Source organism: Mustela lutreola, chromosome 5 (assembly GCF_030435805.1).
Source record: "Mustela lutreola isolate mMusLut2 chromosome 5, mMusLut2.pri, whole genome shotgun sequence".
NCBI classification, from domain to species: Eukaryota; Metazoa; Chordata; class Mammalia; order Carnivora; family Mustelidae; genus Mustela; species Mustela lutreola.
The window spans coordinates 88794629-88821848 of record NC_081294.1 but is presented as its reverse complement, the minus strand read 5'-3'; the positions used below and the strand labels follow the sequence as shown (position 1 = coordinate 88821848).

At 37.3% G+C, this 27220-nt stretch overlaps 1 protein-coding gene across 6 annotated transcripts in view; it reads left to right on the top strand.

The window, feature by feature from the left end:
- Window positions 1–27220, top strand: part of PDE4D (phosphodiesterase 4D) — a 785924-nt gene that overhangs the window by 703093 nt on the left and 55611 nt on the right. The gene's annotated exons all lie outside the window — the stretch shown is intronic.

Sequence of the window (27220 nt, the reverse complement as noted above, 5' to 3'; positions counted from 1 at the left end):
TGATTTTAGTCATTTCGGCCTCATTTTGAAATCTGGTATGGCTCCTTATCAAAATAATTCATCATTGGGCTCTCACTTCCTGCTGTGCCATCAGGTGCCATTGTTTTCATCTGGCTAGCAAAGTCTTAGTTCATTGATTAATTTCATGGAACAGTAATTTTTAAAAATAATTTGATTGATAATAGCAGTAGGCTGTGCTGAGTTTCTTCAATGTACTACATGCTGAATGGGACCATTCTGCAGTGGGATTGTGTTCTTAATTTTCTTGTCTGGTTAATACTGTGTAAAAAAAGAAGAGCAGAATCAGAAGGCACCTAAAGGGATATATACACATTTCAAGATGATCTGATAGTAGTTGTTCAGAGAAAGGAACCTAAGCAGCTATAATTACTTTTTCCAGAAATCCATACTCTTAATGATGAGACCTATGTTTGAATTTAAAAATTAACATGAAATCTAATAATGTATCCTAAATGATGTTAACTGTCAACCAATTGGTTTATCTATAAGATTTTAAAAAAAATAAAGCTTTAGGTCACAGTAATTGATCAAAATGATTTCTTTCTTTAATGGCACCAAGTAAGACAGGATTTTTAAAAAATCTCCATTGTGAAGGCACCCAATTAAACTTTGAGTTGATTTACAGATTTAGTAGAGAAGGTGCATTTATTTGGTTGAAGAGAAATGTAGGTTAAGTGAGAAAAGACTTTTTAAAAAAATAGTGATTCTAGGGGCGCCTGGGTGGCTCAGTGGGTTAAAGCCTTTGCCTTCAGCTCAGGTCATGATCCCAGGATTCTGGGATCAAGCCCTGCATCAAGCCCCGCATTGGGCTCTCCGCTCAGCAGGGAGCCTGCTTCCTCCTCTCTCTCTCTGCCTGCCTCTCAGCCTACTTGTGATTTCTGTCAGTCAAATAAATAAATAAAATCTTTAAAAAAAAAAAAAAAAAAAAGATAGTGATTCTAGCTGTTTTTTTCTTGTGGTTGAAAGATTATTGACAGGACACTTATTTTTAACATTAAAAAAAAACAACTTGGCTGAAACTGTTGCTTAAACTTCTGATTTCTAAGCTATACATTTCCTTTTTTTTTAACCCATTCATTTTTACAAGAATGCTAAACTCCTGTAACTTTTTATAGGTGAAATTTTAGGATTAGCATAGAAGAAAAAGAAAGCTCTTCTGCTTTCATAATGAGGGCACATAAGCTGGAAACTGAGTGGGAGCAGTTGATCTGAAGGTCCTCGTGAGTGATGCCCAACCTAAGTCTGAACTAGAATTATAATGACTTGCAACACATCTTTGAGGATGAATGAATACCTCTGAAACATTGCTTTCTGGTTATGTTCTATTGCTGTCCATTATTTTTACATGTACTTGTTTGAACCAGCCAATATTTTCAGGTTATTCTCTTTCTACCTTTGAAAAATCATAACATCTTTATGTGTTCTGCCCACTTGAGGTTTTTTTTTTTTTTAATTTAATAGTATAATGTAACATAATAAAAATAGTAAGGTCATGATTTTTAAGTGATTATGGAGAGGAAAAAATTATTAGGGATATAGATTTGGGTATTAGGAAGAGGGAAATTAATTCCTTCAACCCATTTAACCATTTGAGTTAATAGATTATTTGTGTTTTTGAAAATCTTAATTAAAGGAATTCAAATTATTAGCTGTTGCAAAATGATGCTTTAGAAGTAACTACCTATATTTCCTGACTGACATTGTCATGTGCATAATACTTATTGATGCTACTAAGGCAGGAAAATTATAGAATTCTTGGACAAAGCCAACATAGACTGTAATATATGTAGGATGCTTGTACCAAGTAGGGTAAGTGACTCCAGATGGCATTTAATTTGAGTGATTAAATCTACAGCACTTACCCTCATAAGCACATTAATCTCCCTGAGATTTGTATAGATTTCCTTTAGAACCTTATTGCTACAGTTGAAGGAAGTTTTGGTAAGGTTTCAAAGCTTTGCAAGTAGGCAGATCTGGAAGTTAAATCTTGGTTTTGTTCCTTGGTTGCTGAGTTATATTAGAAAAATGAATTCAGGGGCACCTGGGTGGATCAGAGGGTTAAAGCCTCTGCCTTCAGCTCTGGTCATGGTCCCAGGGTCCTGGATTGAGCCCCACATTGGGCTCTCTGCTCGGCGGGGAGCCTGCTTCCCCCTCTCTCTCTCTGCTTGCTTCTCTGGCTACTTGTGATCTCTGTCAAATAAATAAAATCTTGAAAAAGAAAAAGAAAAATGAATTCAACTTTTTAAGCTTTAGTTTCCTTAGCATAAGATGAGCACAATAATACCCTTTTTGAAAGATCAATGTAAGAGTTTGAAAGAATATATATAAAGAGGTATCTAATAAAAACTTGTGATAGTAAGCATTATACCTGGTGTTACTGGTATAATTGAGATTTAGGTCAAACTTCATTGATAGTCTTCTTGGCTAACATACTTTTTTTTTTAACCATTCAGTTGTAATTTTTGCTTGACTTTTTATGTTCATTGGTTGTTACAATGCAGTCCTTAGATAAAAGTCTTTAGTATACATCTCTGTATTATGAAAAAAAGCTTATATTTACACAATTTTTGGTATAATACAGATAGAAACATTTTGAACTTCCAATTAGTTTAGACTTTTCTTAGATTCCAGTGACAGAATTCCAGACAGAGGTGCTAAATACTTTCTGTGTTTTATTCTAAAAGTGAAAACACAGCACTTATTAATTCTTGGAATATGCTCAGCATAGTGTGGGATTGGTTAGGACATCTTCATTCTTTTGTACAGAATTTACAAAGCTAAAATACCTTTTTAAACTGTTTTTAATGTAAAGTAGTTTCACAGTGCAGTGTTTTTGGTTACCTTCTCTCAAAGAAAGTAAGTTGAGGATGTGAGGTGGACAGGCCAGGAGTCGAAGCCTCAGGACTTTAAAAAATTATGCCTTGGAGAGGTGCCTGCATAGCTCAGTCAGTTGGCTCAGTATTTTGGCTGAGGTCATGATGTCATGATTGTGAGATCAAGACCTGCACTGGGCTCCACGATCAGCAGAGAGTCTGCTTAAGGTTCTCTCTCTCCCTCTGCCCCTTCCTGCCTCCAAAATAAATAAATTAATCTTCAAAAAGGCAAAAAAAAAAAAAAAAAAAAAAAGATTCTGCTGTGGAGCCCTGTCACTTTATCCTCTTGTGACCTAATAACACATATTTTAGCAGGCCTTCAGAGTAAGTGCAGTGATTTTTAAAGAGAAAACAAAATCCTTTTGATTTTTTCCTAAAATATACCACTATAGAAATATATTTTGTCTCTCTTTCATCTGGGGACACTTTCGAGGCTTGGCATTGCTGGAAATTGCCATGCTTCAAGTGGCAACTCTCATGAAGTTAGGATTCAAGCATCCTTCCAAGAGACTTCAGGCTTTTCTTTAGTTAATGCTAGCTACACATCACCAACCTAACAGATGTGGTCATGACTTTTTTATGGAATTTATTTTGTCTATTTACTTATTAACCAACATCTCTATCGTGGTTTTTTTTTTTTTTTTTTTTCTATTGTGTTTTTTGTTGCCTATAAATTAATTGCTCTTCTGGGTGCTTGCTTCTCTGTTCTTCCTCCTCTGCTCCCCCTGGTGCTCTTGAATAGTCAGTGCATCCATAAAGTAAGACTAGAGCTTTCTGTGACTGCTCATACTGTTTCTTCTGGACAAGGCAGGTGCTGGAATGAATAGAGAATGTTCATAAGAGTGATTTAATCATAAAATATTTCAGCATTACAAGGCTGTAACTCTCAGAACGGAAATAACTGTTTAACAAAGAAAGCTAAGAAAGAAGCTGTAGTTGGAAAAGCATTTTAATTTTATGGAAAACAAATTGCAAATAACCCTTATTTTCTGCATTAAAATATTAAAACTTACTGATAAAGTCATGAAAGAGTTTTTAAGAGTTAACATGAGGAAAACAAAATATCTTCTCTAACCATAGAAACTCAACTTACTGATGTTTTGAGTTTGCGGTTTGCTTTTTCATCCACTTAATAAAAGCAGATTTGGCAAGGATTTAGGTGGTTTACATATAGTGCCTTAAAGTTAATATGGAAAGTTGAGAATGCTTGTTTTTATGATCACCATTAGAAAAAAAAATGCTTTTTTTGCTTTTATTTTAAATAATAACAAAGTAGGAAATACTTTTTGAAAATTTTCATTTTTCGGGACACCTGGGTGGCTCAGTTGGTGAAGCGGCTGCCTTCGGCTCAGGTCATGATCCCGGTGTCCTGGGATCGAGTCCCACATCGGGCTCTTTGCTCAGCGGGGAGCCTGCTTCTCCCTCTGCCTCTGCCTGCCATTCTGTCTGCCTGTGCTCTCTCTCTTCCCCTCTCTCTCTCTGATAAATAAATAAAATTAAAAAAAAAAAAAGAAAAAAAGAAAATTTTCATTTTTCATTGAAGAGTAAAGCCTTGACTTTAACTTAATAAAACACTAAGCATTAAAACAAATCTTAATTTGTCTCTCTTGTCATCAGCACAGTTGTCATGTCAGTATTTAGTGGCAGTAAGTTTCAATATGCCTAACATTTAATTATCCAAAACTTCTAATTTTTGTGATTCAATGAATTAGTCATTACTACAGAAATCACTCTCAGTTATTACATTTTTATTTCATTATAGGGTAGTGTGACTTTGGTCTGAGAGCATAATGAACTCAGTCCTTTTTTTAAAATTTCAAAACAAGAAGCTTAGGAAGCTTGGCCAAGATAAAATAGTATTTTTCTAAATGTTATGGACAGATTAAACAAACTTTTTCCCCAAATAACATGGGTAATAGATAATGCTATTGTTCAATTTTAAAAGATTTCCATGATAGTCACATAGATTATAGCTATTACTTAAAATATACATATATGGCCTATGTGAAATGTTGATAATGTCATGATTTTCAGATTATTCCTCAAGTATGTAGAAGCTGATTTTCTCATTTTTAGAAATAGCCCAACTCTTTTAAACTGCAAATAACTAGGGTTTATTTTATGATGGTCTAGTTCTGCTGGGGCTTTTGCATTGTACTTTGTGCTTGTGAAGGTTTAATTGGCCCAACTAGTCTGAGATCTTTCTAAGTGATAGAGAGATGGGTAGCCCTTTATTTTAATATTCACAGTGGTCCTAAAAGACATTTTAAGAATGTGTTTCCTTTTATTCATTCTGACTGGGAATGGGGATGGGGATATTTGCTTAAGCAACAAACAATTCTGCTGTGTTCATTAGGAAATCAGTTACATTGGATTCCCAACTGTAGTAGTAATATGACTCTTTAAAAGAAAACTTGCTCTTTAATGAAGTATTTTTAATTATTATTATTGTTTACTATTCTGACCTTTTGGTTATTGTTTGGCCATACTTGGTATATGAGGAGGATGTGTGGTACTTACTCCTTGGCTTGAATGTGTATACCAGCAAAGCTTCTGGCAGCTTTGTAGAATGGAAAGAGTAGAGTTCTTTCTTTCTTTTTCTTTTTTTTTTTTTTTAAAGGAAACTTGGTTTCAAATTTCAGCCCTGCTGCTTCCCACCTAGTATTTGGGGCAACAGGCATCACCTCTCTAATTCTCAATTTCCTCATTGAAGGGTTGTTGAAAACATTAGATATAATGTATGCAAAGCTCAGTCTGGTGCGTAACACATACTTAGTGCTCAATAAATAAGATGTAATTTATTCTATGCCTAAGATATACTGAATAAGAGAGATAAAGAAAAACTCTGTGTCATATACTCCTTGCAGTGTAAGAACATAATATTTCTTAGAAGAAAAACATGACCTTAATTGTTGCTCAAACTTTTTTGTTTGTGTTTATTGTATATGGTACACGTTGAGAGTTTTTATTTAGAGTATTTTTTAAATGCAAATACCTATCTGAGTGCTTCATCTTCTGTAAGGGTATTTAAGAAATCATAGATTTGGTGTCCTACTTATATTTTTTTCTAATATACATTTTAAAAATACACATTAAAATTAAAATGTAGCAAGGTGAAAAAATGTTCATCCATATAACACCTTGAAGCATTTTGCTTACCACTGGTAGATACTGAATATACTTATGGATATATTAAAGCAGTAGCAAGAATAACTTCAGGAGTCATTTTTAATCAGAAAAATGTGTTTATTTTAAACAACCTATGGTTTTTTTTTCTCACTTCTAATGGGACCTCCGCACTGGAGGAGAAAAATACCAAATTTCCCCAGCAGAAATCTCCCATTCATTAGACATTCATTCCTCAGGCAGAATGGTGTATGGATTTGCAGCACCCTTCTGTAACAAGACTGCCTGAGTTGGAGTCTCTTTTTACCCCTTGCTAGATGTAAATTGGAGAGCTTACCATCTGAGCCTTAGTTTCTTCATCTGTTAAATAGTTAAATATGATGATTTCATTAATTAAAAGACAGTAATTGTCTAGACAGTCAGGAACATAGATGTTCAGTAATATTAAGTCCTTTATTTCCATCCATAAAGGAATAGCATTTTTCTTTTCTTATTTTCTGAAGTGAGGGCTAGAGAAGGTGTTTGCCCATCCTGATAGCCATACTTTTGAAGATCTTTTAAGAGGGAACTGTGGCCTAGTGATGTTGAAGTAAACCAAAGACTACTGTTGGAATGTTTCATTGGTTCTTCTCTCACTCAGGGACTTTTCAAGGAGTATAACTGTTTTCTTTGTGTAACTTTACACTAAAGTTCATCAAACTGACCTAAAGTTTTATCAGGATATCTAAAACTCCCTAAGCTGTTTCTAGGAAAACATAGAACATTAGACAATAGTCTAACCTGTTTTTATCATAAATAAATATAAATATATATATATTTATATATTTATATAAATATATATATATTTATATTTATATATATATCCCGGGCAACTGGATGGCTTAGTTGGTCAAGCAAGCATCTACCTTCAGCTCAGGGTTCTGCGATTGAGCCCTGCCTCTGCTCTGTAGGGAGCATGCTTCTCCTTCTATCCCTGCTTGTGCTCTCTAGCTCTCTTTCTGTGTCTCTCCAATAAATAAATAAAATATTTTTTAAAAATTAGATTAAAAATAAATGACTACATCCTGATTACTCCTCTGAATGAGACTGAAAATAACCTAGGCACACGATCTTTCATTTTTTTTCTGTCCCTCATGTGTATTATTTGTTAGAAATGTGAAGCCTATTTGAGAATTTGTAAGCTTAGCATTAATATTTAATGTTAAGAAAATCCTGTTAAGGACACAACCTCCCATTGCACCTCTCAATATCTTAGCCATCTAGTATATGCATAAATATTTCCTTGCTCTATCAACTGTGAAAGCCTAAAGAAACAGTACCCTAGTAGCAATGAACACAACCCAGCACCTTCATCTTCGTTGAATTCCTTGGAAAATATTTGATATTCGGAGTGGGGCAGGAGATGGGGAAGGAGCAGTTTGTAGTGCCAGAAAGTAAGGAAGTACTCAAACCAAACCCCGCTGTTGAAGGGAATATATCAGTGGGACACAAGAGCAAACTGAAGGAGCTTCCATTTACTGAAGCTGAAACTGTTTGATCCAGAAAGTAAACGAGGGGCGCTTGGGTTGGTTAAACTGGGGCTCAGTTGGTTAAGCAACTGCCTTCGGCTTAGGTCATGATCCTGGACTCCCGGGATCCAGTCCCGCATTGCAGGGAGCCTGCTTCTCCCTCTGACCTTCCCTCTCATGGTCTCTCTCACTTTTTCTCTCTCTCAAATAAACAAATAAAATATTAAAAAAAAAAAAAAAGTAAATGAGCATTGGATTATAACCCAAAATAAAAAAATAAATACTCTTGTGTTAATACTGATATAATTTATTGAATGAATAAATAAATAAATGGGGGAGATTAGAGAAATCTCTTGTGTACTGAATTTCACATAATTTATGTATATACTCTGCTCTCAAGGAAGGAGAGCAAAACTTTCTCCTCCTGAAGTGTGGGCTGTACATATTGACTTCCTTCTAAAAAGCCAATATGGAAAGAGGGGAAAAAAATGACTCTGTAGTAGAGAAACCTAACACACACATACTACCTCAGCCAGGTCACTGAAGTCAACATCCACAGTGGTATGCCAGATTGTAATAGTATATACCCTTGATATGCTCTGAAGAAAATGGTTCTTTACATCTGTGGTTTTCTTACCAAAAACATACAACCCTACTCTAACCATAAGAAAAACATCAGATAATTCCTAGCTAAGGAACATTTTACAAAATATCTGATTAGGTCTCTTCAGAACCATCAAAGTTAACAAAACATAAGAAAATTGGAGAAACTGTTAGAACAAGGAGGAACCTAAGTTACTAAATGTAACACAAGATCATGAATAGCCTCCTGGACCAAAAAAATAATATTAGGTGAAAACTAAGGAAATCTGAATAAAGTGTGGATTGCAGTTAATAATAATGCATCAGTGTTGATTCTGCAATTGTGACAAATGTATCATATTAATGTAGTGTTACTAAGAGGGGAAACTGGTTATGGGGCATATGGGAACCCTCCCTACTTGTCTTTACAATTTTTCTGTAAAGCTAAGACATATATATATATATTTTTTTTTTAGGACAGAAAAAACTTCATGGAGGAGACAGCATTTCAAATAGGCCTTAAAGTGTGCTCGCTTCAGTGGCACATATACAAATAGGCCTTAATGGATGGTTAAGATTTGTTTAATATTTCAAATAGGACTTAAAGGATGGTTAAGTTTTGTTTAGTATATATATTAAATATATTATATATGTTATATATAATATATATATTTATAAATATATTATATATATATTTGTTTAGTATATATATTAAACAAATCTTAACCATCCTTTAAGGTCTATTTGAAATGCTGTCTCCTCCATGAAGTTTTTTCTGTCCTCTCCTCGCCCTTGTTTCCCATGCCCTCCTCCCCTGATTAGGTGTCATGTCTTTCTCCTTTGACCTTCCACAGGACTTTGTTTGTAGATCTCTTAACTCTAAATACTGTATTTTGTTTCTTTGTTTTACTGGTATTTTGTTGTAGACTAGATTGTTAGTCTTACTCATTTTTCCAGCACCCATAGTGTTGGACACAAAGCCTTGTTAAGTAGGCACTCAATAAATACTGGGTGAATTGTATGAATGGTATTATGGTCCTTACAATGCAGCTTTAAGTGTTTTTGCCTTCAGTATTATAGGAACCATTACTGATAATTCTCAGGCACTAAGAGTAATTTTACTCTTTTAAGCTCTAAAATCTTAAAGTTCTTCTTTTATGGGTAATAGCTTCAGTTTTACTGTTTGTCACACCCTTTGCAAAGAAGTTACTGAACATTTGGTCAAAGAACTGAAGAAATTTTCCAGACTGATGTTGTTTAAGTCCGAATGTAAATTAATAAAATGAAAATATAATCTGTCCCTGCCTACCACGCAGTTTTTGGTAGTTTTGGTGGTATTTAGCATGGTCAGTATTTGAAAGCATTGTTACTCTCATCCTGAAGCTTTGTTTTAGAATTTAAAAAGTTTAAAGTAATCACTTGTCGAACTTACCTAGTTTGAGTTAAAAGATGAGGCCCAAAACTTGTCCAGTTCCACCTGGGCAGCTAGAAATCTCCTGACTTATGTGGTTCACTTTCTGGAGGGTCTCAGCATCGTTTGGGTACATGTATGCAGACTTTCTTTTAAATCATATTCGTAATTGCGGGAGGGTGATTATACTTTTTTAAAAATGTGAATGTATAAACAGACTATAGGCCATATTTCTGATAAGCATATGAGTTTAATAACTTTAAATTTTAAAAAGTGAGTTTTTTACCCAGCCATTAGGAGTATTGATGAGACCCCCTATGTGGCTTGTAGCTCAAACCTAGTGTGTATCAATATATTATTTTGTATTTGGTTACATGGTTTAATACCTGATGAATGATGTTGGTTAATGTAAATGCCATTTCTCATCTTGGATTGATTGACTCAGAGTCTGTGCATTAGGGATGATGCCTTGCAAGAAAGGTGGTATGTTTTGTTTTGTTTTTCCTTGCTAAGAATCCTGATTATTTCCACTTAAGAGTCTCAGCAAAGAGTTCTGCTTATCCAATTACGTCTCAAAAATTTTAGCATTTTTGAGTTTATGACTCAGACTAGTCTCATCTCATTTAAATTAAGAGTTTATAGTGCACAAAGGCCATAAACTGTTCTCTCTCCTCCGTACCTATTTTAGCAACAACATTCTTCTGTAAGTTGGTTCCAACTAAAAAATGACATTTCTGAGTAATTTCTCTGCTAGCCTGGGAAGAAAGGATGTGTTTGTTGGCTTTTGCCTGTTAGGGAGTATTCTGTGCAGTTTTACCCAGGGCGTGCTTGGGTTTCGGTCAGCATCTCTGGTCTGCTGTGCTGTAATCCCGTAGCGGCAGACTCTGGCTTTTATTACTGGCAAGCAGTGTGCTGTGCAGACATAGGCACCATAATAGGAAACACCTCGGCCTGTCATAAACAGGCCTAGAGAGTGGAAGGCACAGGCCTGACAGGGACGTGTCCATAGCAACCGGGCAAAGATGAGCGAGGCTGCCATCATGGAATAAATGTGGGCTGATAGTTGCCTTCCTCATTTCAGAAAAGATCCAGCTGATTTTAAGGCTGCTTGCCACTGTTGGTATAGCATGTTACTTGGTTTTTGTGTTAGACCTAAATATGAATAAAGACATCTTAAAAAATACTTTCTGAAATATATCAAAGTGTTTTCCTTTTGTTTTTCTCCTTTAATTTCGCCTGACATCCGGTGCAGACCCACTAGAGAGAAAGAACGGACATTTCATTGCAATGGGAAATTATTAAAAAACATATACAAGAGTAAAATAATCAGGTGTCTATTTAAAGAGTCATGAATTATACTAATATTCAGAATTACAAAGAAAAGAGCATTTCTCAATAAGTTGACTTTCCATTGTTTATGTTTCTTACATAGAGTTCAGGTTTTAGAAAAGGAGTATATTCTTTGACCAAAAAAAGTTTCTATTTTATGTTGGCTGGTTTTTTTTTTTTTTTTTTCAAGCTTCAGAAAAATAATGAACTACAACTTTAACAATGATGGGCTTTGTCAACAAGAACTTAGGAAGATAAATTTCAAAATTGGCAGGGCTTTACCAGTTTTTAGTTAAGAGATAAAATGCTGTCATGGGGGCGCCTGGGTGGCTCAGTGGTTGAGCCGCTGCCTTCGGCTCAGGTCATGATCTCAGGGTCCTGGGATCGAGTCCCGCATCGGGCTCTCTGCTCAGCAGGGAGCCTGCTTCCTCCTCTCTCTCTCTCTCTGCCTGCCTCTCTGCCTACTTGTGATTTCTCTCTGTCAAATAAATAAATAAATAAATCTTTAAAAAAAAAAAAAAAAAATGCTGTCATGGGTGCTTTAAATATTTATGGGTATCATTTCTCTATTTGTAAGGCAGCCTTATTTCACAAAAGAGGTCAAAGACTTCAAAGGATGAAAAAAGCTGTAATTCTGTTAAAAGACTATGCAGAAATTAGGTTTAGGAGACCTGAAGTTTGAACTTTTTTGATTGTTTTTGAGAGATTTGCTCAAAGGTTTTCCTAAATTAGGTATCCAGTGGATATTTTGCTGATTTGTTCCTACCCCTTTTAAAATAAGCACTGGTCCTCTTGTGTTCTTTTTTTTATTTTGAATATTTCAAGTCTGTTTCAATAATATGCTCTAGATAAGAATGAAACTAACATTATCTTTGGCATAAACTTTGATTTTGTTCTTCGTTTTCTTAATCATATATTATCAGCATAGTCTTTGAGATCTCCATAAGGGTAAGTGATAATTAGGTTTCAAGAAATCCTTGGAATGTTTTACTAGAAATATCCTATTTTCTTTACTATACCTCAGGAAAAGATTAGTTTTTCTCCTAGAAGATACTATTTAGGCCTAAATATTAATTTTTCCTCTACAGTGTTAATGAGCAGTAGAATGATGAAAGGGTGCATTGTAGAAGAAACAAAACAGAGGGCGCCTGGGTGGCTCAGTGGATTAAGCGGCTGCCTTCTGCTCGGGTCATGATCTCAGGGTCGTGGGATTGAGTCCCACATCGGACTCTCTGCTCAGGAGGGAGCCTGTTTCCCTCTCTCTCTCTCGCTGCCTGCCTCTCTGCGTACTTGTGATCTCTCTCTGTCAAATAAATAAATAAAATCTTTAAAAAAAAAAAAAAAAGAAAAGAAACAAAACAGAGAGCTTACATCATTACAGACCAAGAGCAGTTTGTTCTTTCAAAAGTAAAACTGAGTGGAAAGATTAATAACTTTTTGCCCCTTGGCTTTATTGTCAATGGAACATTTTAATATCCCTTTGTTATGTATGAGCAGTCTTTGGCTACAAGTGGTCAGGAAACTCTGGTATATAACTTAATTTCTGATAAAAGGCCTGAATCTCATGTTCTCTCCACTTAATACCTTAAATCTCTAACTTAGTCCCAGAAACAATAGACTGCATGCTAAAGCAGTATATCTCGTTTTTTAAAAGATTTTATTTATTTATTTGACAGAGATCACAAGCAGGCAGAGAGGCAGGTGGTGGGGGTGGGGAAGAAGACTCCCGGCTGAGCAGAGAGCCCAATATGGGGCTCCATCCCAGAACCCTGAGATCATGACCTCAGCCAAAGGCAGAGGTTTAACCCACTGAGCCACCCAGGTGCCCCAATAGTACATCTCATATTTAAAGATGAAAAACTGAGGCTCGGTTAGATTTATACAAGATCAGTGTGCCTCTTAGTACATATAAAGACAATTGTTCTTCCAAATGTGACATCTGGAGGGAAGATGGGGAAATAGAAAAACAAGTATTTTTTCTGAGGCTACATTTTCAAAATATGTCCTAATATAATTTTTTAATAAGTACTAAATTCTAAAACAGTAAGAACAGTTTCAGCAAAATAGGATTCCTAGAGGGGACTCCTATAGTGAAGCTTATTCTGCTTGCCTTGTTCTCTGTCATGTCAGGATAGGTAGTCAGGACCTAGTTTCCTTCTCCCAAGGAAGAGTGTGTTGGTGAGACAGACAGCATTTTAGGTTGGGAGTGAACCCAGCAGGCAGGTAGTTAACAGAGCACAGATATCAAAGGAAGGGTAACAGGGTTAGTGGGATGAGAAGACCATTTGGCAAAAGCAGATCTGAGACCCTGAGCTGGCAAAGGATTTGGAGAGGATGTGGTACAACTGGACGGGATGAAGCTGGACTGATGGTGGGGAATGTGGAAGCAGAAGGTATGGGATAAACTCAGGGAAGGGGTAAGCAGGTGTCAGGATTTTTAAAATAATCTGTTACTGTGAGGTTGCCTTGGAGGTCTGTTTTCTTGGGGCAAAATGGAGAAAAGGCAGAAAGCACTCATGGATAGAGTGAGGAATGAAGATTGAAGGAAAGAAAGCTAGAAAGACATGACTTTTTGGATAGTGAGAAGAGGGAGGAGAGATAAGGAAGAAGGAGCAATCTCAGACTGGGCTCCCCCAGATAAGGGCTTTCGTAGGCTAGTGGCAGAATGATGAGTTCATGTTCCTGACCTCTTTCCACCACAGGGTGAAATCTGGTCGGAATGAGCCTTTGGGACAGACTTGAAAAAAAAAAAAAAGAAATCCCTGTGTGTCCGGGTGAGGGTGTGAATGTTTAAGGGAGGACAGTCAGCTGTGGGGAGAGGGATTGGGGCAAATAATTGGAGAGGGCAGATTTACAGATGAAGTGTACTCCATGAGGCTAGAGTCTTTTTTAGCACCAGTAGCTGGCATCCTTTTCTTCACCTGTTGCCTCCTTGACTCATAGCCCAGTAGCAGCATGGGTGGATTGTCACATCCAATGTTGGGCCATTCACTAAGGAACCAGCTGCCTGGAAATGAGGACGTGGGACAACAAAGTATAAGCTGGAACCGGGTGAAGACAGACTGTCAAAATAAGTATAGATTAGTTCAGTCTTGTATACTGTAGGTTACTAGATGCCAAAAGAGTAAAGTGGAACAGAATAGCAGGTGACAGTGTGAATCTTTATTTTAAAATTCAGCTGTAAATCTCTTAAATTCCAGTGAGCTTAGCAATTCCTCTTCTGTATTACCTCACACTAGAGTTGGAACCTTGAATAATTGCTCTCTGAACCTATTTTCTCTGTAAATCGGGACTAAAATATCTATCTTAGAGGCTTTTTTGTAAGAATTAGATGAGAACATATCTAAAGTGCGTGGAGTGGTACACACACCTAATAGGCACATAAAATGGCCTATCTTTAGTAGGGATGGGGATTGGAACTATTTATAAACTTAAAAGGTGAACTTTATATGCTGCCATATAGGTAACCCAATGCAACTAGAGCTTGAATCATCAAGCCTGGGCAAAAGGACTCACAGAGTGTGCCTTTGAAATCCTGATACCCAGTCATGGTGATTTATGGGACCTCCCTAGCTGGCATATGTGATGGCGCACTGAGTTTGTTTGCTTTAGTTTTAGCTCAGATACCTAGAACTCTGTGATAGCATATTTTTATTTAAACACTCACTGACCACTTAATTATGATTACCTTGAAAGAGTATGTATGAAAGTAGCCATGAAAGAAACTCTTATAAGAGTTGTGAGGGTCTCATGTAGATCTTCATTCCACTAGGTCTAAAAATCGGGGCAGCACTATGCTTCACTTCTCCCCCACTTTGGACAACCTTCGGGACCCCTCCAAATGATTTTTTTGATTCTGTGAAACACTGAGATTATGATTATTAAAAGAGTGTCAGATATCAATCATATCATGTAACTAGGTATTTCTTCTTGGGGAAAATAGAAATTAGAACCAAAAATAGACTCTTTAATCATGGCATGGATTTAAAATGACAATCCAGCTACGAAACTGAGAAGTGGATGAAATTACCTTGAACCTAGTTTCAGCCCATGGTGTGATCTTAGTCATAGATCCGACACTTGCCATAGCAGAGGAAAAACAAATTCCCCATCCACGTAGTTATTCTAAGAGTTGAAAGTGAGTCAATGAATAGGTGATTGATTCCTTTCCATTGCCTTCTTACTCTCAGCTGTTTTGCAGAAAAATCATACTTTAGTATGCTTACTGAAAGTTGTGGGGTTTTTTTGGTTTTTTTTTTTTTTTTTTTGGTTTTTTACTTTTTTAATTCCAAACATCCCTAGAGGTGAAAGAGATTTGTGAGATCAGCTTGTTTGCCTACTTTATTTTAAGATGAGGTAGCAAGGTACAGAAGAGTTGAAGTGACCTGGAACAAAATAATACTCTGATTCTTTTGTTAAGGACTTTTTTTGTGGCAAATAAAAATTTTTTGTTGCTAGACATAAGACCCAAGTTTGGGCCTTTATTGACATAATCACTTCTGAATGAAATTTTTAGTTAGGATTTTTTTTTTAAATTTGTGTTTGATCCTTAACTATTTTCTAGACCAGATAACATTTTCATGTGGCAAATACATCAGTAGGAAGTTTTTTGTTGGTTTTTTTTTTGGGGGGGGGTACCACTTGTTTCAGATAATCACAATCCAGTATTTAAGCTTTCACTAAGGGATCTTTGTTTTTGCCTAGTTACTGTAGGACATATATCTGCTTTAAAGGCTTTTAGAGACAAAACAAGATTTTTGCATGTGTGATTGTATTCAAATAGACAACCAGATAGCTAGATAGATAAGAAAGAAAGGCAAATTTATATTAAAAATACAACTAGTCACATAAGCAAACTTATTGTGTGTTAATGAAATAAGAGTAGTGCATGATATTCTGGTTTTCTGGAGAAGTGTAGAATGCATTCATCACTGAGGACCAGAATGATTGGGAAACATCCCAGAAAAAAAGTGTTACTTAAGCTAGATCTTGAACATGGAGAATTCACATGGGTTGCTAACAAAGAAAGAGATGGCATCCTGGGAGTTAGATGAAGCAGGGAAGGATGGGGCACTATTGTGGTTTTAGTTTTATTGTGTGTTTGTGGGAGGGGGCATGTAGTGGGGGTTTTGTAAGAATGAGCCTGCCTGGAACAGGAAATCTAAGGTTGGGAACTAAGACAGGTCTGAGAAATGTGAACTTGGGGCCACAGTAAAGAGTGCCTTCAATGCCAGACTAAGCCATTTTCACATTATCTTCTAAGTCCTGAAGAACCCTTGCATTTTATTTTAAGGAAAATTAAAAAATAATAATTCTACAAAAATAAATCTTGTGATGGGTCTAGATTTATAGAGGGGAAATAGTGAAAGCCAGAAGGGTCTGTTAGAAAATTAGGCAAGTAAGTGATGGGGGCCTATTACAGGATGGGTGAAAGGAGAGTAACGGGTAAGAGGAGGACCGTGTGGGGTAACAGCGTATGCCAGATTTGGTGGAGCAGGACTGCAGAGAATAAGAAGAAAGTACAAACTTCTGAACACAAACAATAGAAAAGATGTTAGTTGGAAAATTAGAAAGAGAATCCGATTTGAGCGTGGAGTGAAAGATAGCAGTGAAATTTTTAGACATGAAATTGAGGTAGGACCTGTATCAAAGGAAAAACTCCTTGTAGGCCTTCAGTTGTCAGGATGGGATTTCTGGTAGTAGGACAGGACCCTACCTGGGAGTTGCCTGTGCAGAGTTGGTAGTTACGACTTTAGGGCTCCTCTGTAAAATGGGAATAATACTGGTCCTCATAGGGTTGTTACTAGAAATAAATGAAATAATGCCAGAAAAGTATTCAGCATTGTCCTTGGCACATTGTAGACCCTCAACAAATGTTAGCTTAAATTTTTTACTGTGGGTTTTAGGGAAGACAATTTTGTGAATTATTTCAACTGTGTCTTCTGGAAGCAGTATAAAAGCCATTTGTATGGTGTGTTTCTTCAGTATCCCAAGTGGGCCTTCTTATGTCCTAATTCACATCCTTGCTTTTCTGCCTGTTAGGGGAAAGTGAGAGCCCAAGCTATAATTACTCATGTTTAGCTGTTGATCACTGTTTATATGACCTAGTTTTTTTTTCTTTTTTTACACAAAAGGTTGAGAACATTTATTGCTCTTCTGTTTATTGCAACTTCTGTAAGGTCCCTGAGCCGTATTTTGTTTTCCTTTGCTGGGTCCAGAATCAAATCAGTTTTAAGGGGTTTATAAGACCTTTTAAAAAATGGTATTAGCTTAATGCAAGCTAATGATTATTACTCAGTATTAGCACAGCATTTTAAAACTACTTTCACTCAAAGAGGAATAGATTTATGCAGCAATAGAAGAAATACAGAAGTGGATTATTATTTATGAAAACTCGTAGGTCTCCTGCCTGTGTAGGTTGGACTAAATGTCTTCAGTGGAGATTTCCAACTTGGATATATTTCATAGAATCACAGAATTATGGTGTGTTTGATGATCCTATTTCACCCAACATATGATTGACTCATTATCTGCTAGGGCATTCAATTCACATGTAGAAGGTTAAGTACAGCAGAGTTTTTGGTTTGTTGGGGGGAGGGTTTCCTCAACAGAAAAATAAACTTCATGTATTTAAATTTTCTTGCACTTGACTCCTATAACTCTTCTGGCGCTTTGCTTACATCTTCTAAATCTGTGCTTCCCCCAGTCTTCTCCATCTCAGCAAATGGCACAAACATCCATCCAGGTCACATGCTGATCATACCAGAAGTCTAGGGGCTGATTCTTCCCTTCTCTTCACTTGCAGGGTTCAGTTTATCAAGTCTGGTCAGCTCTCCTCTCCTCTTCTGTCTGCTCTGCCCCTCTATAAAGTATTCTCCACAAAGACAACCTTTTAAAATGTAAATCACAGGGCACCTGGGTGGCTCAGTGGGTTAAGCCTCTGCCTTCAGCTCAGGTCATGATCTCAGGGTCCCAGGATTGAGTCCCACATCGGGCTCTCTGCTCAGCGGGGAGCCTGCTTCCTCCTCTCTCTCTCTCTGTCTGCCTCTCTGCCTACTTCTGATCTCTCTGTCAAATAAATTTTAAAAAATAATAAAAAATAAAAATAAAGGGATGCCTGGGTGGCTCAGTTGGTTAAGCAGCTGCCTTCGGCTCAGGTCATGACCCCAGTGTCCTGGGATAGAGTCCCACATCGGGCTCCTTGCTCAGCAGGGATCCTGCTTCTCCCTCTGCCTCTGCCTGCCTGTGCTCGCTTTCTTGCTCTCCCTCTCTCTGACAAATAAATAAATAAAATCTTAAAACAAAATAAAATTAAAAAATAAAATAAATAAATAAAAATAAATAAATAAAATGTAAATCACACCACAGAACTCGGAATAACTATTCTAAAACAATTCCTTATCTGATACGTTAAAGTCTTTTGCTTTCCACAAGAATTATTGATATTATTTTCTATTTTTATTTTCTTGAAACCCTGGTATTTTTGTTTGGTTTTACTTGTTAATAAATGGGAAGAAAGCAAAGAGGTAGTAGAATGAGTTTGAAAAGATTAGATTAAACAAAATAAAACAGGGTTATATTTTATGGTCCTTAGAAAAACCTTTAATATGCTAATGTACACAGTCTCCAAGAAGGGTAGCACTATGTCAAAAGTTTATTTGACACTGGATGTCTTCTTTGAGAATTATCACATCAGACTGCTGTTTTTTATAACACATTCTGAAAACTGCTGCCTTAGACAAAAACCCATCATAATAGATAGGGGGAGAGTCAAGATGGCGGAGAAGTAGCAAGCTGAGACTGCTTCAGCTAGCCGGAGATCAGCTAGATAGCTTATCTAAAGATTGCAAACACCTGAAAATCCATCGGCAGATCGAAGAGAAGAAGAACAGCAATTCTGGAAACAGAAAAACAACCACTTTCTGAAAGGTAGGACCGGCGGAGAAGTGAATCCAAAGCGACGGGAAGATAGACCCCGGGGGGAGGGGCCGGCTCCCGGCAAGCGGCGGAGCAACCGCGCACAAAATCAGGACTTTTAAAAGTCTGTTCCGCTGAGGGACATCGCTCCAGAGGCTAAACCGGGGCGAAGCCCACGCGGGGTCTGCGTGGCCTCAGGTCCCGCAGGGTCACAGAAGGATCGGGGGTGTCTGAGTGTCGCAGAGCTTGCGGGTATTGGAACGGGAAAGCCGGCTGCAGAGACAGAGCTGACAGTAAGCTCGCAGCTCCGTGTTACCTTGAACCGGTCGCAGGCTCGGTGAGCTCGGAGCGCGGCCGGAGGTCAGGCAGACGGGAGTAACTGGGCGCGGTTCTCTGAGGGCGCACTGAGGAGTGCGGCCCTGGGCTCTCGGCTCCTCCGGGCCGGAGACCAGGAGGCCGCCATTTGTATTCCCGTCCTCTGGAACTCTACGGAAAGCGCTCAGGGAACAAAAGCTCCTGAAAGCAAACCCGAGCGGATTACTCACCCCGGCCCCGGGTAAGGGCGGTGTAATTCCGCCTGGGGCAAAGACACTTGAGAATCACTACAACAGGCCCCTCCCCCAGAAGATCAACAAGAAATCCAGCCGTGACCAAGTTCACCTACCAAGGAGTGCGGTTTCAATACCAAGGAGAACAGCAGAATTCCAGAGGAGGAGAAAGCCAAGCACGGAACTCATGGCTTTTTTCCTGTGATTTTTTTTAGTCTTGCAGTTAATTTAATTTTTTCTTTTTCATTTTTTTTTTTTTCTCTCGCCTTCGGGTAAAATTTTTTTTTTAACTGTTACCTTTTTCTTTTTTAACGACTTTTTACTAGTTTATCTAATATATATATATATATTTTTTTACATTTTTCTTAGGTGTTTTCTTTTTTTAAAAATTCTTTTCTTTTCTTTTCTTTTTTTTTTTCTTTTTCTTTTCTTTTTGTTTTTTTTTTCTTTCTTCCTTTTTGAACCTCTTTTTATCCCCTTTCTCCCCACTCACGATTTTGGATCTCTTCTAATTTGGTTAAAGCATATTTTCCTGGGGTTGTTGCCACCCTTTTAGTATTTTACTTGCCCCTTCATTTACTCTTATCTGGACAAAATGACAAGACGTAAAAATTCACCACAAAAAAAAGAACAAGAGGCAGTACCGAAGGCTAGGGACCTAATCAATACAGACATCGGTAATATGTCAGATCTAGAGTTCAGAATGACAATTCTCAAGGTTCTAGCCGGGCTCGAAAAAGGCATGGAAGATATTAGAGAAACCCTCTCGAGAGATATAAAAGCCCTTTCTGGAGAAATAAAAGAACTAAAATCTAACCAAGGTGAAATCAAAAAAGCTATTAATGAGGTGCAATCAAAAATGGAGGCTCTAACTGCTAGGATAAATGAGGCAGAAGAAAGAATTAGTGATATAGAAGACCAAATGACAGAGAATAAAGAAGCTGAGCAAAAGAGGGACAAACAGCTACTGGACCACGAGGGGAGAATTCGAGAGATAAGTGACACCATAAGACGAAACAACATTAGAATAATTGGGATTCCAGAAGAAGAAGAAAGTGAGAGGGGAGCAGAAGGTATACTGGAGAGAATTATTGGGGAGAATTTCCCCAATATGGCAAAGGGAACAAGCATCAAAATTCAGGAGGTTCAGAGAATGCCCCTCAAAATAAATAAGAATAGGCCCACACCCCGTCACATAATAGTAAAATTTACAAGTCTCAATGACAAAGAGAAAATCCTGAAAGCAGCCCGGGAAAAGAAGTCTGTAACATACAATGGTAAAAATATTAGATTGGCAGCTGACTTATCCACAGAGACCTGGCAGGCCAGAAAGAGCTGGCATGATATTTTCAGAGCACTAAACGAGAAAAACATGCAGCCAAGAATACTATATCCAGCTAGGCTATCATTGAAAATAGAAGGAGAGATTAAAAGCTTCCAGGACAAACAACAACTGAAAGAATTTGCAAATACCAAACCAGCTCTACAGGAAATATTGAAAGGGGTCCTCTAAGCAAAGAGAGAGCCTACAAGTGGTAGATCAGAAAGGAACAGAGACCATATACAGTAACAGTCACCTTACAGGCAATACAATGGCACTAAATTCATATCTCTCAATAGTTACCCTGAATGTGAATGGGCTAAATGCCCCTGTCAAAAGACACAGGGTATCAGAATGGATAAAAAAACAAAACCCATCTATATGTTGCCTCCAAGAAACACATTTTAAACCCGAAGACACCTCCAGATTTAAAGTGAGGGGGTGGAAAAGAATTTACCATGCTAATGGACATCAGAAGAAAGCAGGAGTGGCAATCCTTATATCAGATCAATTAGATTTTAAGCCAAAGACTGTAATAAGAGATGAGGAAGGACACTATATCATACTCAAAGGGTCTGTCCAACAAGAAGATTTAACAATTTTAAATATCTATGCCCCCAACGTGGGAGCAGCCAACTATATAAACCAATTAATAACAAAATCAAAGAAACACATAAACAACAATACAATAATAGTAGGGGACTTTAATATTCCCCTCACTGAAATGGACAGGTCATCCAAGCAAAAGATCAGCAAGGAAATAAAGGCCTTAAATGACACACTGGACCAGATGGACATCACAGATATATTCAGAATATTTCATCCCAAAGCAACAGAATACACATTCTTCTCTAGTGCACATGGAACATTCTCCAGAATAGATCACATCCTTGGTCCTAAATCAGGACTCAACCGGTATCAAAAGATTGGGATCATTCCCTGCATATTTTCAGACCACAATGCTCTAAAGCTAGAACTCAACCACAAAAGGAAGTTTGGAAAGAACCCAAATACATGGAGACTAAACAGTATCCTTCTAAAGAATGAATGGGTCAACCGGGAAATTAAAGAAGAATTGAAAAAAATCATGGAAACAAATGATAATGAAAATACAACGGTTCAAAATCTGTGGGACACAACAAAGGCAGTCCTGAGAGGAAAATATATAGCGGTACAAGCCTTTCTCAAGAAACAAGAAAGGTCTCAGGTACACAACCTAACCCTACACCTAAAGGAGCTGGAGAAGGAACAAGAAAGAAACCCTAAGCCCAGCAGGAGAAGAGAAATCATAAAGATCAGAGCAGAAATCAATGAAATAGAAACCAAAAAAACAATAGAACAAATCAACGAAACTAGGAGCTGGTTCTTTGAAAGAATTAATAAAATTGATAAACCCCTGGCCCGACTTATCAAAAAGAAAAGAGAAAGGACCCAAATAAATAAAATCATGAATGAAAGAGGAGAGATCACAACTAACACCAAGGAAATACAAACTATTATAAGAACATACTATGAGCAACTCTACGGCAATAAATTTGACAATCTGGAAGAAATGGATGCATTCCTAGAAACATATAAACTACCACAACTGAACCATGAAGAAATAGAAAGCCTGAACAGACCCATAACCAGTAAGGAGATTGAAACAGTCATTAAAAATCTCCAAACAAACAAAAGCCCAGGGCCAGACGGCTTCCCGGGGGAATTCTACCAAACATTTAAAGAAGAACTAATTCCTATTCTCCTGAAACTGTTCCAAAAAATAGAAATGGAAGGAAAACTTCCAAACTCATTTTATGAGGCCAGCATCACCTTGATCCCAAAACCAGACAAGGATCCCACCAAAAAAGAGAGCTATAGACCGATATCCTTGATGAACAGAGATGCGAAAATACTCAACAAAATACTAGCCAATCGGATTCAACAATACATTAAAAAGATTATTCACCACGACCAAGTGGGATTTATTCCAGGGCTGCAAGGTTGGTTCAACATCCGCAAATCAGTCAATGTGATACAACACATCAATAAAAGTAAGAACAAGAACCATATGATACTCTCAATAGATGCTGAAAAAGCATTTGACAAAGTACAACATCCCTTCCTGATCAAAACTCTTCAAAGTGTAGGGATAGAGGGCACATACCTCAATATCATCAAAGCCATCTATGAAAAACCCACCGCAAATATCATTCTCAATGGAGAAAAACTGAAAGCTTTTCCGCTAAGGTCAGGAACACGGCAGGGATGTCCATTATCACCACTGCTATTCAACATCGTACTAGAGGTCCTAGCCTCAGCAATCAGACAACAAAAGGAAATTAAAGGCATCCAAATCGGCAAAGAAGAAGTCAAATTATCACTCTTCGCAGATGATATGATACTATATGTGGAAAACCCAAAAGACTCCACTCCAAAACTGCTAGAACTTATACAGGAATTCAGTAAAGTGTCAGGATATAAAATCAATGCACAGAAATCAGTTGCATTTCTCTACACCAACAGCAAGACAGAAGAAAGAGATATTAAGGAGTCAATCCCATTTACAATTGCATCCAAAACCATAAGATACCTAGGAATAAACCTAACCAAAGAGACACAGAATCTATACTCAGAAAACTATAAAGTACTCATGAAAGAAATTGAGGAAGACACAAAGAAATGGAAAAATGTTCCATGCTCCTGGATTGGAAGAATAAATATTGTGAAAATGTCTATGCTACCTAAAGCAATCTACACATTTAATGCAATTCCTATCAAAGTACCATCCATCTTTTTCAAAGAAATGGAACAAATAATTCTAAAATTTATATGGAACCAGAAAAGACCTCGAATAGCCAAAGGGATATTGAAAAAGAAAGCCAACGTTGGTGGCATCACAATTCCGGACTTCAAGCTCTATTACAAAGCTGTCATCATCAAGACAGCATGGTACTGGCACAAAAACAGACACATAGATCAATGGAACAGAATAGAGAGCCCAGAAATAGACCCTCAACTCTATGGTCAACTAATCTTCGACAAAGCAGGAAAGAATGTCCAATGGAAAAAAGACAGCCTTTTCAATAAATGGTGCTGGGAAAATTGGACAGCCACATGCAGAAAAATGAAATTGGACCATTTCCTTACACCACACACAAAAATAGACTCAAAATGGATGAAGGACCTCAATGTACGAAAGGAATCCATCAAAATCCTTGAGGAGAACACGGGCAGCAACCTCTTCGACCTCTGCCGCAGCAACATCTTCCTAGGAACAACGCAAAAGGCAAGGGAAGCAAGGGAAAAAATGAACTACTGGGATTTCATCAAGATCAAAAGCTTTTGCACAGCAAAGGAAACAGTTAACAAAATCAAAAGACAACTGACAGAATGGGAGAAGATATTTGCAAACGACATATCAGATAAAGGACTAGTGTCCAGAATCTATAAAGAACTTAGCAAACTCAACACCCAAAGAACAAATAATCCAATCAAGAAATGGGCAGAAGACATGAACAGACATTTCTGCAAAGAAGACATCCAGATGGCCAACAGACACATGAAAAAGTGCTCCATATCACTCGGCATCAGGGAAATACAAATCAAAACCACAATGAGATATCACCTCACACCAGTCAGAATGGCTAAAATCAACAAGTCAGGAAATGACAGATGCTGGCGAGGATGCGGAGAAAGGGGAACCCTCCTACACTGTTGGTGGGAATGCAAGCTGGTGCAGCCACTCTGGAAAACAGCATGGAGGTTCCTCAAAATGTTGAAAATAGAACTGCCCTATGACCCAGCAATTGCACTATTGGGTATTTACCCTAAAGATACAAATGTAGTGATCCAAAGGGACACATGCACCCGAATGTTTATAGCAGCAATGTCCACAATAGCCAAACTATGGAAAGAACCTAGATGTCCATCAACAGATGAATGGATCAAGAAGATGTGGTATATATACACAATGGAATACTATGCAGCCATCAAAAGAAATGAAATCTTGCCATTTGCAACAACATGGATGGAACTAGAGCGTATCATGCTTAGCGAAATAAGTCAAGCAGAGAAAGACAACTATCATATGATCTCCCTGATATGAGGAAGTGGTGATGCAACATGGAGGCTTAAGTGGGTAGAAGAATAAATGAAACAAGATGGGATTGGGAGGGAGACAAACCATAAGTGACTCTTAATCTCACAAAACAAACTGAGGGTTGCCGGGGGGAGGGGGTTGGGGAGAAGGGGGTGGGATTATGGACATTGGGGAGGGTATGTGATTTGGTGAGTGCTGTGAAGTGTGTAAACCTGGTGATTCACAGACCTGGGGATAAAAATATATGTATATAAAAAATATATGTTTATAAAAAATAAAAAAAAAAAAATCAAAAAAAAAAAAAATAATAGATAGGGGGAAAGAGACTATATTGAGTACAGGGAGGCAGATTTATACTGACTATAAGGAGAACAGGCTACCAACCAATGATTCAGGAAAAAAATAATAAAACTATGAAAAGTGATGGAAGGATTCAAAAAGAATACAGCAGCTGGGACTATTGAGTTTTCTGCAAACAGCTCTTCCTGCTTTATTGGATCTTTCTATCTCCAGCAGCTGGCACTGTGCTTGGCCTAGAGTGAACGTATAATAAGTATCTGTTGACTCTTCATCAATGAATGAATAAAGGTGGCCCAGGATCACCATTAAATCATTAAGTTAATTAAGGTCAGTTTGGTTTATTTAAGAAAACAGGAAAATACCTAAAGTAGTTTAGGAAATGTTTCATTCCAAAGAATTAAAAGTATAATATGAATACTTCTGAGAATACTTCAGCTATTATTATATTGCCTAAATGCTTTGTAGAACTGGGAATTTACCATATATTGCATTATTCAAAGCTAACTTGGACCTTATAGACAAACATATGCCTATTTGAGATATAATGATGGAGCTCTTAGAGTAAAAATGTTATTTTACTGTATATAATTATGCTTGTGGTTCTTTTCTGTTTATTTTTTATTTGTTTGTCTTTAGCGAGAGGGTGAGGAGGGAGGGGCAGAGAAACTGGGAGAGAGAGAATCCCAAGCAGGATCCACAACCAGAAACACCATGCCCAACACAGGGCTCAATCCCACCACCCGGAGACCAGGACCTGAGCAGAAATCAAGTCAGATACTTAACTGACTGAGCCACTCAGGCACTTGAGATTTTTGTTTCATTTCTCCTTATGCAAAGTTAAGCAAATTTGGAATTAAAGTAATTGGGTAACATTTTTTTAAAAGATTTTATTCATTTATTTGAGACAGAGTGCGTGACAGTGCAGGAGCAGGGTGAAAGTTGGGGTGAGGGGCAGAGGGAGAAGGAGACTCCCCACCTAGCAGGGAGCCTGATGTGGGTCTCCATCCCGGGACTCTGGGATCATGACATGAATAAAAAGGAAGATGCTTAACCAATTGAGCCATGCAGGCACCCCAGCCCAATATTATTTTTTGAAGTCAAGTTTTGAGGTAAAATTTACATATGCCTAAGTCCACTTAAGAAGTCTACTTTTTAGATCTAGTGGAGTGCATTTTGGCAAATGTATACAATTAGATAACTACCACCATAATCTATAGAATAGTTTCATTACTCAAAAAGAGTTTTCATGCTCCTTTTGTACTCATTCTCCTTCCCCTACTACCAATCACTGGCAATCAGTGATCTTATTTCCCTGTAGTTTTTGCCTTTTCCAAAAATATCATATGAATAAAATCATACAGTTATAAAAAGCCTTTTGTTAATGGCTTCTTTCACTTTGCATAATGCTTTTGAGATTCATCCACTAATAACACTATGCATGTATTAGTAATTTATTTTTATTGCTTTCTAGTGTTTTATTTTATGGATATACCACAATTTGTGTTCATTCACCACTTGATTGCAGGCTATTTGCAGGCTTTAGCTATTATAAATAGAATTGCTATAAACATTTGCATATAGCCCTTTCTGTGGATGTATGTTTTCATTTATCTTGGGTAAATAGGATTGCTGGAGCTTGTAGTGAATATACTTATTAACTTTATGAGAAGGTACCAAACTGTTTTCCAAAGTTGCTATCCCATTTTGCAGTCCTACCAACAGTATATGAGGGTTCCGTTGGCTCTGCATCCTGGGCAGCATTTTGTATTGCTCATATCTAGCATGTAGTAACGTTACATTTTGGTCTTAATTTTTTTTTCTTAATAACTAATGACATTACACATCTTTACATGTGCTTATTGATCTTTTTAAGTTGTAAAAATTTTTATAGTTCCTGATTTAAATCTTTATCAGACATATATTTTACACACATATTCTATAAGTCTGTGGCTGATTGTTCTATTTTCTTATCAGTTTCTTTCAAAGAGGAGCTTTGGTGAATTCTAGTTTATTATTTTTTGTCCTTTATGTGTCCTGCTTTTTTGTGTTCTAAGAAATTTTTGCCTAACCAATGATCACAAATATTTTTTCCTGTTTCTTTTCTACTAGAAGTTGTGTAATTTCAGGTTTTACATTAGTTACAGGATCCATTTTGAGTAGATGTATACTGATATGGTACAACATTAAGGTGGAAGTTCATTTT